The sequence below is a fragment of the Delphinapterus leucas genome, chromosome 16 (genome assembly GCF_059928025.1).
Source record: "Delphinapterus leucas isolate spDelLeu-1000000601 "Yukka" chromosome 16, BTC_Dleu_Yukka2, whole genome shotgun sequence".
In the NCBI taxonomy this organism is placed as follows: domain Eukaryota; kingdom Metazoa; phylum Chordata; class Mammalia; order Artiodactyla; family Monodontidae; genus Delphinapterus; species Delphinapterus leucas.
The window spans coordinates 15,424,681-15,437,795 of record NC_143144.1 but is presented as its reverse complement, the minus strand read 5'-3'; the positions used below and the strand labels follow the sequence as shown (position 1 = coordinate 15,437,795).

At 39.2% G+C, this 13,115-nt stretch overlaps 1 long non-coding RNA gene across 1 annotated transcript in view; it reads left to right on the top strand.

Annotated features, from left to right (window-relative positions):
- LOC111167609 (uncharacterized) overlaps positions 1-9,195 on the top strand; it is a 94,322-nt gene extending 85,127 nt beyond the window's left edge. The window contains exon 4 of the long non-coding RNA XR_002642868.2: positions 4,176-9,195. This is a non-coding gene — a long non-coding RNA (uncharacterized LOC111167609). The remainder of the gene's footprint in view (positions 1-4,175) is intronic.
- The last annotated feature ends 3,920 nt before the right edge of the window (positions 9,196-13,115 follow it).

Here is a 13,115-nt window from a genome sequence, read left to right as displayed (position 1 = left end):
CCCCAACTATGCACTCTTCTTAACAGTGGCACCCTTTGCCCTAGTGGGGAGCTGTGCTCGAGGGGCCAGAGTGGGCCCTTGGCGTGGGCTGGTATTCATGCTGGGGTGATCGTGGGAAACTGATCTGAGTCCCAGGCAATTTGAATCTGCTTCCTCCACTTTGTTCCTGGGATTAGGCAAGCACTTGGGCACTCTTCAGGAGTGGAGTCTAGGTTTCTAACAGCCGTCCTTTTAGTCCCATTGGTTTTCAAAAGCAGCTAAGGGGACTTGTCTTCCCGAGGGCTGGGGTGCCTAATATGTGGTTTGAACTGCTCATTGCCCAGGGAGGATCTCTAAGCTCATGTAATCCACCTTCTCTTATGTGTCCCCTGCCAGGGGCACGGGTCTTGGCCTGATTGCTTCTCTTCCCCTCCTATGTGACACCATGTGGATCTTTCTTTACAGCCTTGGCTGTACAGGAGTCTTTCTGCCTGTCTCCAGTTTGTTTCAGTGAAAATTGCTCCCCATGTAGATGTATTTTTTAATAGTATAGTGTATTTTATAAATGAACGTTACAAAAATCATCCCATGAAGTACACGCACAGTGTGTTGAAAGGAACAGGATCCTGGGAAGAGGATGACAAGAAACACTGCTGCTTGCTGACATCATTTTCTCTTTGGCCTCTGGCATTCAACCTGCTCAGTCATGCACATTGCTTAATTTGCCCACTTCTGCCTTCCAAATATGGGAGATTAATCTCAACGCTAAGGTCTCATGTGGCCGTAGGGCTCTATCTCTAAAGAGACAGAACAGGGGCCTTTTGACAAGTCACCGGCAGCCATGGAGATTGTAGAGCCATCCTCAGATTGACTCATTTTTTCAAGACAAAATTGGAAATTCAAATATTGTATTACAGGCACTGTGTCTCCATGCCACCACACACCCCAACTGCTTCCTTGCTATCTGTCTCCGTGTGTATATCTATTTTAATGCATTCTTAGGGCGAGGTGAGCTCAGCACCCTCTACCCTCTACCATTTTGATCTCTTCTCCCTATTTTTCCAGATTTAAGGAAATCATTTTCTCTTAAGCTATCTGTGGCTTCCAGTAATTTTGTAAAGTCCATTTCTGTAAACAGATTTGAAACATTTAGCTTTTCTCCCTACCTGATACGTCCAGAATGCAGAAGCTCATTGAATATTCTTATTTTCACAGCAATATAGTTATTTGCATAAGTTCAATAAGAATCTGTTCTCCTTATAAAAGGAGACGATTGGAAAGATTGGTTATATTACTAAGGCTTTGACTGGAATGTCACGTTTGAGAATACACATAAAATCAAATATGACCAGATAGTTCTGAGGAACTAAGGTTGACTTTATGGAGCCAATAAAAGCCCCTTGGAAAAAATGGCCTGGTAGCTTGTTTAGAGGGTGCCTGGCAGCCTTACCAGGTGAATAAGGAAGGTCACTTCCTGGTAAGCCCAGGAACTTCAGAATATCTTGGGGACTATAAGAAAAGAGGAATTCACCCAAACCTGTAGGTATTTCAGATGGAGTCTGATGGTGAGTTCTTGGCTTGGCTTCTTAGCCTGGGGAAGCCTTTTTAAAAGTCCAATCTATGATTCCTTATGAAAAGTTCTAGCAAAGCAGATTTTTAAAAGTTTATATGGCCAATCACTATTCTTGCTACATTTAAGTGACTAATCAGGCCAAGTTTAATGAGATTAGACTTATTTTGCAAACAAGTTAGTCTTACTTGATTATCCTTGATAGATATGAGGGTGATTGTAGAGGAAAAAATATGTTTCAGTAAAATATTATAGTACAATCTTGTGTATATCAGATTCTAGCCTTGTTCATTGTCTTTGAGGTTTTATTGTATATCTGTAAACTGAACTAGATCCTGAATTCTAGTTTCCTCAAATATCTGGCTACAGCTCTCCAAACTTACATTTTCAGTATTCTTCCGCCCTTCTGATTTGGAATCACTAAGGACAAAGACTGCCCCAGAATCTTTTTGGAAGTGACCATACCAGATCCTCCTCACTACCCAGCTGGCAGCCAAAAGCAGAGATTTGAACCTTGGGTCCACATCCCCCCGTTAAAAAGGTGTCCTCAGGGCTTCCCTGGTGGCGCAGTGGTTGAGAGTCTGCCTGCTAATGCAGGGGACACGGGTTCGAGCCCTGGTCTGGGAAGATCCCACGTACCGCCGAGCAACTAGGCCCATGAGCCACAACTACTGAGCCTGCGCGTCTGGAGTATTGTAGCAAATACAAGAAGTTAATGAAAAAACCACTTGACTAAAAGAGGATGATGCCTCTTTGGGTGCATTCTTTGATTTATTTGACACCAACTGATTTGGTTCACGGGGGCCCTGGCTAAGGGGTGTACTTCAGTTTTTAGTGTTATCCTCCTAATAGTTTTCATCGTAGTCTCCCTGGTGACCTGTGTTCTCTTAAAGGTCTTAAATGCTGTTCATAGCCATCAGCAGTAAATCAGACGGTCTCACTGTGCTTGGAGAAACCAAAACCAGATGATCAGTGAGATAAACAGCAAAAACAATTTTTCCATGGATATGATATCATAACCTATCTGTTTCACAATTAGACAAGGGCAACTTAACTCTGATAGTGACTGAAAGTGGTGCTAATAGCACATTTTGGGCCAATCTCTCACATATGAGTGGATGATCCAAAGGGGGGAATTGTTAAATTAATTAAACAAGGAAGCCATTAGATTGAGGTGACTCTGATGCCTTGGCAGCCTTTGAAAGCAAACCAAAGTCTCAGCCTGTAACTGCCTCAAGGTTACGAATTGAAAACACCAAGGACAACCAGTCACAAATAGGCAGCCAGGCTTTAAGCTGTAGCCAATTGATAATTGCCTTGCTTTGCTTCTGCCTTTTCTCTATGGAAGTTTCTCTCCAAGCTCTTGTTGGTGGAGCTCTCCTAACAATTTCTGGTTTGGGGCTGCTCGATTTGAATCATTTTTTCCTCCAATAAACTCTTAAGGTTAAAAAAATAATTCTTGATGTTGAATGATGGGGGGTTATTAACCAATTAATTGACTAATTTTATAACAATGGACCAAAGTGGCAGTGGAGGAGATACAGAGAACTATTTAGGAAGCGAGATAAAAAAGATTGGTGAATCTTGTTTCCAGCAAGCTTTGGGGAGACCTGGTGATGACAGCTCCTGGGTCCCTACTCCAGTGTTTTGCTCTCAGTGAAACTCAGTTACCCTCCTCAGGTCTCTTTTCTGTCCTGCCAGCAACTGACCCCTCCTTTCCCGTACTTTCTGCTTCTTGACCCACTCCGTCCATTTGGACCTTTTCACTACACTTCCCACTGCTCACACACTATTTTTTTTTTTTTTTTTAGCATGTGTCCTGGTTCAAATTTCTGATCGATCTAGTTTATTGTTGTGAGCAAGGCCACACAGGTGTTTGGCCAGGCGTTGGAGCGGTGGTCCTTTGCATCAGCTGAATGGGCATGTGAAAGTCAGTAGGGTTACATGAAAAAACATGGCTACCTGTTTCGTAGAGGCTGTGGGTGGGGAAGCGTCCCATAGGAGGACAGAGAGGCAGGGCAAGCACAGTGGCTGTTACACCCAGGGTAAGTTTCACAATAAATGAAAATTTCCAATGACACCCTCATTTCATCCACATAATAACATTGCGAGGTATGCTTAGCTGGGATTATCTCCAGTTTGTGAATCAGAAGACAGAATTTCAGAGAGAATGTAGTTTGTAGAAGTAAGTATAGCATCTTATCTGTACTTTTGATATCTTTTCTCAGTCTCGAAATATTAGAGATGGAGAATTAGGTTCTAGTCCAGCCACCTGTCTCCTCACTTGCACCAAGCACCATTTTTACATGTATGCAGAGACCCAGAGAGATCACCATGTCCACTATGGAATCTATTATATTTATTTGAAACAAAATGAGAAACTTCAGATTTCATTTAGTGCAAACCTTGGGAGAGAAGCAGGAGTTCACTGTTTTAACAATGCTGGCTGAATTATAATGCTATTCTATTTTTCTTTATCCCATTTTATCTCCCCTTTACAAAGGAATCACTTGAGATTGCAGAATGAAAATTTGAGACTATGCAATAGGATTTTCCTGATTTTTTTTAAAAATCAATATCTTGTGTGGATCCTATATGAATTTCTCTGGTGGCCTCTCTCTTTCAGGCTCTTCTTAACACAGACTATGTGGGATACATAAAGGAGCACATTGCTGGCAGTGAACACGGAGCTGCTGGACTGTCAGATAAAACAGGTAAGTACTCACAGAACTTCCATAAAGTGGTTTTTTAATGGAAAATGTGAAGTTGCTTCTAAATGTGAATGAAATTAAGAACTTAGGTGAAGTGTACCAAAATAAGATTCATTTGGTTTTACAAAACAAATCAGACCACCTGCAGTAATCTAGAGAACAGACAATTCAGCAGTTGGGAATGACTTGGTTAAGAGCGTTCCTAAGTTTTGCATGTAAAAAAGAAGTGAAGGAGAGGAAAGTGGAATGTAGACTACAGTACGAGCTATAGTCAGGGAGCTCAGATTCTAACCATGGTTCTGCTGGTATCTAGTTCCCTCACCTAATTAGGGAGCTAAGTTAATTTCTCAAGGGAAGTGTTTTTGGTGATTAAATCAAGGGTTTGACTAGGTGATTACTAAACTCTTCTTCAATTCAGTGATGTTGTGAAATTTGTCACAGGAAAACCAATTCTTTACATTTTCTCCCTTTGGCCTAATTGCAATTTCTGAGACCATAAGTAAAACCTAATTAGCTGGTGTTGAGAAGGTTATTCACAGTATAGTCTAATCATCCTGGACATCTTGGATATCTCGTTGTGTTCTTTCAATCCCCTCTCCTATTCTCTCCCCTGGGGAATTTGAGACATACCTGACACACTTCATAAACTGAGAAGTGATACATTTTTAAAAACTGGAATCACTTTAAACATGTTGCAAAAATGTATTTAATTCTAGGAGGTGAAAGACTAATCTGATTTATACTTTCCTTTGTATAATAATTTAAATGCAGCAAAGATTGCTTATTGGAACTCAGAAGAAAAGGTAGACAAGAGCTATATTTATGTGCTTATCTTGCTTTTAAATCACCTCCCTTCCCCCATTTTTTGCCTGAGCCCTTTGGTTACCATAGAAACTGGCATGGCCTCCAACTGAGATTCCCGGGAGACTTAATTGCATTCCCAATTTCATAAACTCTCTATTAACCTTTGCTTGACAGATAGATATGTATATGATGTAAATAAGTTAGATTAATAGTTTAAAGTGATGCATATACTTTTAGGTTGTGCCCAATGCTCTCTTTCAGTCAATTAAACATACTTATAATAACTGTGATAGTGTTACTGTCTCTTTTTAGAAAATGCTGGATTTAATATATACATACCTAAGAGATAAGACTGTTTCTCAGGGAAGGTTCAGAATGGAAGCTGAATGTGTCTGTATGTGTTTGAATATATTTAGATATGCTATGTCTATATCTCTATAACGTGTATGTCTGTGTTGGGTACTGTACTTAGTATTTAATATGTGTTATTTTATTTAGTTGTCTTAACTCTATGCAGCAGGTTCCAGGACGTCCACCACTTTACAGTTGAGGGACCTGAGCCTTAGGGAGTTACAGGTCCCACAGCTAGTAAGTGGCAGAGCTGGGATTAGAACCCAAACCTGTTTGACCCCAGAGCTCTGAAGCCTTCCATATGTATCCGTTTGTATGCTTCTGGAACCTGCCTGGGGATTGTGTGCAGGGTTCCAGAGAAAGCCTCCTTTTCTAAGTGAATCATTCATTCATAGAAGCAGGGCAAGTGGATAAAAGGTGCAGTCCTTGTTCTCATGGAGAGGCTGGAGGCAGGGTTGGGGGCGGGTGAGAGGAGAAAACAGACATGAAAGTATAATTACAAGTTGCTGAGTCTTACAAGACAGATGTCACTAGCTTAAAGCTCCATCTTCACTGTGCGGTCATGTTTAAAGACATGATAGCTTGAATGTAGAATGACTGAAAAACTGTTATTTATTTATTATATAGGGGCTATTTTTTTTTTTTTTTTTTTTGCGGTGTGCGGGCCTCTCACTGCCGCGGCCTCTCCCGCCGCGGAGCACAGCCTCCGGAAGTGCAGGCCCAGCGGCCATGGCTCACGGGCCCAGCTGCTCCGCGGCACGCGAGATCCTCCTGGACCGGGGCGCGAACCCGCGTCCCCTGCATCGGCGGGCGGACTCCCAACCACTGCGCCACCAGGGAAGCCCCGGGGCTATTTTATTTGAAACATAAATTCTACTTATTATCTCTATTGTAATTCTTGGTATTTTTTACAAATTAATTTTTTTATTGGAGTATAGTTGCTTTACAGTGTTGTGTTTCTGCTGTACAGCAAAGTGAATCAGTCATACATATACATATATCCATTCTCTTTTAGATTTCCTCCCCGTTTAGGTCACCGTAGAGCACTGAGTAGAGTTCCCTGTGCTCTACAGTAGGTTCTCATTAGTTATCTATTTTATATACAATAGTGTGTGTATGTCAATCCCAATCTCCCAGTTCATCCCACCCCCACCCCTTCCCTGAATGTAGAATGACTGACAAACAATTTAAACTCTATGGAAATTTCTCTAAGAATGCCAAAGGCAATGCCTTTTGTACAGCCTAGCAACACATCTGCTTCCTGCCCTCCCCCACATATCTCATACCTACAATAGCAGCCGTGGCACCAAGGTACCATTTTGGCATGATTCAAGCACCGTTTGTTGAAAGCTCTCCCCTCTTTCACTGCAAGCTTCCCCAAACTGTCTCACAAACTTGGCCCATGCTGTCTGTCTAGTTGCTCTCCAGTCCCCTTTCAGACTCATCTCTTTATTATACTGATTGTCTTAACCTCTCTGCTTTCATTTTTCTTGTTCTTCCATCACTTAAGTTTTGTATGATAAAGACTTGCTTGGGAAACGGCTAGAAGCTGGGTTTTGTCCTTAAAGGAGAGATGGGTTAGGAAGAAGACAGCAGACACAACTCACTACCTTTAAAAACAAAAACAAAACCAAAAGCCTGTGCCATGGAGGAATAAACTTTGTACAGTGGGAGTCAGAGAAGGGCAGGCAGAGTCATTCTTACCTGGGGAGTGAGAGAGAGGGATTCGCGGAAGCTGATCTTTCCAAGGATGATGGGGTATTTTCCAGATGGCGAGTAGGAGAGAGGCATTTTAGCTTGCAGGGGCAACATAGGCCAAAGTTCATCGGCATGCACAGGCATGGTTTATTTGAGGAATACATAAATGACTCTTTTTGAGATAAATCCCAAATATTTAGAAACAAGAGGAAAATATAAATTGGTTATTTTGAAAAAGACATTTGAGCTAAGAGGATCACAGAGAATTTAGTTCAGCCTTTTTTATTTTACTGTCTAGGAGATAGAGGGCCAACACATGCATTATTTTTAAAAAATTAATTTTTCAAATTCTTTTTTTATTGAGGTATAGTTAATGTACTACAATATATGTTTCAGATATACAGTAGTGACTCACAATTTTTAAGGCTTATATTCCATTTATAGTTATTATAAAATATTGGCTATATTCCCTGTGTTGTACTATATATCCTTGTAACTTATTCTGTACAGAGTATTTTGTACCTCTTAATCCCCTACCCCTATCTTGTCCTCCCTTCCTTCTCCCCACCAGTTACCACTAGTTCGTTCTCTTTATCTGTGAGTCTGTTTCTTTTTTGTTAAATTCACTAGTTTGTTATATTTTTTTATTTCACATATAAGTGCTATCATACAGCACGTATTATCTTTCTCTGTCTTATTTCACTTAGCTTAATACTCTCCAAGTCCATCCATGTTTTTGCAAATGGCAAAATTTCATTCTTTTTTATGGCTGAGTAGTATTCCATCATATGTATATACCACATCTTTATCCATTCATCTATTGATGGACGTATCTTGGCAATTGTAAATAATGCTGTTATGAATACTGGGGTGCATGTATCTTTTCAAATTATTGTTTTTGGGTATTTTGGATAAATACCCAGGAGTGGAATTGCTGGGTCGTATGGTAGTTCTACCTTCAGTTTTTTGAGGAACCTCTGTACTGTTTTCCACAATGGCTGCATCAATTTACATTCCCACAAACAAAGTACAAGGGTTCCCTTTTCTCCACATCTTTGCCAACATTTGCTATTTGTGTTCTTTTTTTTTTTAACATCTTGATTGGAGTATAATTGCTTTACAATGGTGTGTTAGTTTCTGCTTTATAACCAAGTGAATCAGCTATACATATATATATATATATATATATATATATATATATATATATATCCCCATATCTCCTTCCTCTTACATCGCCCTCCCACCTACCCTATCCCACCCCTGTAGGTGGACACAAAGCACCGAGCTGATCTCCCTGTGCTATGCGGCTGCTTCCCACTAGCTATCTGTTTTACATTTGGTAGTGTATATATGTCTGTGCCCATCTCTCACTTTGTCCCAGCTTACCCTTCCCCCTCCCCGTGTCCTCAAGTCCATTCTCTACGTCTGCGTCTTTATTCCTGTCCTGCCCCTAGGTTCTTCAGAACCAATTTTTTTGTTTTTTTAGATTCCATATGTATGTGTTAGCATACGGTATTTGTTTCTCTCTTTCTGACTTACTTCACTCTGTATGACAGACTCTAGGTCCATCCACCTCACTACAAATAATTCAATTTTGTTTCTTTTTATGGCTGAGTAATATTCTGTTGTATACATGTGCCACATCTTCTTTATCCATTCATCTGTCGATGGACACTTAGGGTGCTTCCGTGTCCTGGCTATTGTGAATACAGCTGCAGTGAACATTGTGGTACATGACTCTTTTTGAATTATGGTTTTCTCAGGGTATATGCCCAATAGTGGGATTGCTGGGTCATATGGTAGTTCTATTTTTAGTTTCTTAAGGAACCTCCATACTGTTCTCCATAGTGGCTGCACCAACTTAAATTCCCACCAACAGTGCAAGAGGGTTCCCTTTTCTCCACACCCTCTCCAGCATTTATTGTTTGCAGATTTTTTGGATGGCCATTCTGACTGGTGTGAGGTGATACCTCATTGTAGTTCTGATTTGCATTTCTCTAATGATTAGTGATGTTGAGCATCCTTTCATGTGTTTGTTGGCCATCTGTATATCTTCTTTGGAGAAATGTCTATTTAGGTCTTCTGCCCATTTTTGGATTGGGTTGTTTGTTTTTCTGATATTGAGCTGCATGAGCTGCTTGTAAATTTTGGGGATTAATCCTTTGTCAGTTGCTTCATTTGCAAATATTTTCTCCCATTCTGAGGGTTGTCTTTTCATCTTGTTTATGGTCTCCTTTGCTGTGCAAAAGCTTTGAAGTTTCATTAGGTCCCATTTGTTTATTTTTGTTTTTATTTCCATTTCTCTAGGAGGTGGGTCAAAAAGGATCTTTGTGTGATTTATGTCATAGAGTGTTCTGCCTATGTTTTCCTCTAAAAGTCTGATAGTTTCTGGCCTTAACATTTAGGTCTTTAATCCATTTTGAGTTTATTTTTGTGTATGGTGTTAGGGAGTGTTCTAATCTCATACTTTTACATGTAGCTGTCCAGTTTTCCCAGCACCACGTATTGAAGAGGCTGTCCTTTCTCCACTGTACATTCCTGCCTCCTTTATCAAAGATAAGGTGACCATATGTGCGTGGGTTTATCTCTGGGCTTTCTATCCTGTTCCATTGATCTGTCTTTCTGTGTTTGTGCCAGTACCATACTTTCTTGATTACTGTAGCTTTGTAGTATAGTCTGAAGTCAGGGAGCCTGATTCCTCCAGCTGCGTTTTTCGTTCCCAAGATTGCTTTGGCTATTTGGGGTCTTTTGTGTTTCCATACAAATTGTGAAATTTTTTGTTCTAGTTCTGTGAAAAATGCCATTGGTAGTTTGATAGGGATTGCACTGAATCTGTAGAGTGCTTTGGGTAGTATAGTCATTTTCACAATGTTGATTTTTCTAATCCAAGAGCATGGTATATCTCTCCATCAGTTTGTATCATAGTTAATTTCTTTCATCAGTGTCTTATAGTTTTCTGCATACAGGTCTTTTGTCTCCTTAGGTAGGTTTATTCCTAGGTATTTTATTCTTTTTGTTGTAATGGTAAATGGGATTGTTTCCTTAATTTCTATTTCAGATTTTTCATCATTAGTGTATAGGAATGCATTAATTTTGTATCCCGCAACTTCACCAAATTCATTGATTAACACTTGTAGTTTTCTGGTGGCATGTTTAGGATTCTCTATGTATAGTATCATGTCATCTGCAAACAGTGACAGTTTTATGTCTTCTTTTCTGATTTGTATTCCTTTTATTTCTTTTTCTTCTCTGATTGCTGTGGGTAAAACTTCCAAAACTATGTTGAATAATAGTGGTGAGAGTGGCCAACCTTGACTTGTTCCTGATCTTAGAAGAAATGGTTTCACTTTTTAACCATTGACAATGATATGTTGGCTGTGGGTTTGTCATACATGGCCTTTATTATGTTGAGGTAAGTTCCCTCTATGCCTACTTTCTGGAGAGATTTTATTATAAATGGGTGTTGAATTTTGTTGAAAACTTTTTGTGCATCTGTTGAAATGATCATATGGTTTTTATCTTTCAGTTTGTTAATATGGTGTATCACATTGATTGATTTACGTATATTGAAGAATCCTTGCATTCCTGGGATAAACCCCACTTGATCATGGTGTAGGATCCGTTTAATGTGTTGTTGGATTCTGTTTGCTAGTATTCTATTGAGGATTTTGCATCTGTGTTCATCAGTGATATTGGCCTGTAGTTTTATTTTTGTGTGACATCCTTGTCTGGTTTTGTTATCAGGGTGACGGTGGCCTCTTAGAGTTAGTTTGGGAGTGTGCCTCCCTCTGCTATATTTTGGGAGAGTTTGAGAAGGATAGGTGTTAGCTCTTCTCTAAATGCTTGATAGAAATCGCCTGTGAAGCTATCTGGTCCTGGGCTTTTGTTTGTTGGAAGATTTTTAATCACAATCTCAATTTCAGTGCTTGTGATTGGTCTGGTTTTTTTTCTATTTTTTCCTGGTTCAGTCTCAGAGGATTGTGCTTTTCTAAGAATTTGTCCATTTCTTCCAGGTTGTTCATTTTTTTGGCATATAGTTGCTTGTAGTACTCTCTCATGATCCTGTGTATTTCTGCAGTGTCATTTGTTACTTCTGCTTTTTCATTTCTAATTCTGTTGATTTGAGTCTTCTCCCTTTTTTTCTTGATGAGTCTGGCTAAGGGTTTATCAATTTTGTTTATCTTCTCAAAGAACTAGCTTTCAGTTTTATTGATCTTTGCTATTGTTTCCTTCATTTCTTTTTCATTTATTTCTGATCTGATCTTTATGATTTCTTTCCTTCTGCTAACTTTGGGTGTTTTTTGTTCTTCTTTCTCTAATTTCTTTACATGTAAGGTTAGGTTGTTTATTTCAAATATTTCTTGAGGTAGGCTTGTATAGCTATAGACTTCCCTCTTAGAACTCCTTTTGCTGCATCCCATAGGTTTTGGGTCGTCGTGTTTTCATTGTCATTTGTTTTTAGGTATTTTTTTCGAATTCTTCTTTTATTTCTTCAGTGATCTCTTCGTTATTTAGTAGTGTGTTGTTAAGCCTCCATGTGTTTCTGTTTTTTACAGATGTTTTCCAGTAATTGATATCTAGTCTCATAGCATTGTGGTTGGAAAAGATACTTGATACAATTTCAATTTTCTTAAATTTACCAAGGCTTGATTTGTGACCCGAGATATGATCTGTCCTGGAGAATGTTTCATGAACACTTGAGAAGAAAGTGTATTCTGTTGTTTTTGGATGGAATGTTGTATAAATATCAATTAGGTCCATCTTGTTTAATGTATCATTTAAAGCTTGTGTTTCGTTATGTATTTTCATTTTGGATGATCTGTCCATTGGTGAAAGTGGGGTGTTAAAGTCCCCTACTATGATTCTGTTACTGTCAATTTCCCCTTTTATGGCTCTTAGCATTTGCCTTATGCATTGAGGTGCTCCTATGTTGGGAGCATAAATACTTACAATTGTTGTATCTTCTTCTTGGATTGATCCCTTGATCATTATGTAGTGTCCTTCTTTGTCTCTTCTAATAGTGTTTATTTTAAAGTCTATTTTGTCTGATATGAGAATTGCTACTCCAGCTTTGTTTTGATTTCCATTTGCATGGAATATCTTTTTCCATCCCCTCACTTTCAGTCTGTATGTGTCCCTAGGTCTGAAGTGGGTCTCTTGTAGACAGCATATATACGGGTCTTGTTTTTGTATCCATTCAGCCAGTCTATGTCTTTTGGTTGGAGCATTTAATCCATTTACATTTAAGGTAGTTATTGATATGTATGTTCCTATTACCATTTTCTTAATTGTTTTGGGTTTGTTTTTGTAGGTCTTTTCCCACTCTTGTGTCTCCTGCCTAGAGAAGTTCCTTCAGTATTTGTTGTAAAGCTGATTTGGTGGTGCTGAATTCTCTTAGCTTTTGCTTGTCTGTAAAGGTTTTAATATCTCCGTTGAATCTGAATGAGATCCTTGCTGGGTAGAGTAATCTTGGTTGTAGGTTTTTCCCTTTCATCGCTTTAAATGTGTCCTGCCACTCCCTTCTGGCCAGTGGAGTTTCTGCTGAAAGATCAGCTGTTAACCTTATGGGGATTCCCTTGTATATTATTTGTTGTTTTTCCCTTGCTGCTTTTAATATTTTTTCTTTGTATTTAATTTGTGATCGTTTGATTAATATGTGTCTTGGAGGGTTTCTCTTTGGATTTATCCTGTATGGGACTCTGAGCTTCCTGGAGTTGATTAACTATTTCCTTTCCCATATTAGGTAAGTTTTCAACTATAATCTCTTCAAATATTTTCTCAGTCCCTTTCTTTTTCTCCTCTTCTTCTGGGAACTCTATTATTTGAATGTTGGTGTGCTTAATGTTGTCCGAGAGGTCTCTGAGACTGTCCTCAATTCTTTTCATTCTTTTTTCTTTATTCTTCTCTGTGGTAGTTATTTCCACTATTTTATCTTCCCTGTCACTTATCTGTTCTTCTGCCTCAGTTATTCTGCTGTTGATTCCTTTTAGAGAATGTTTAAT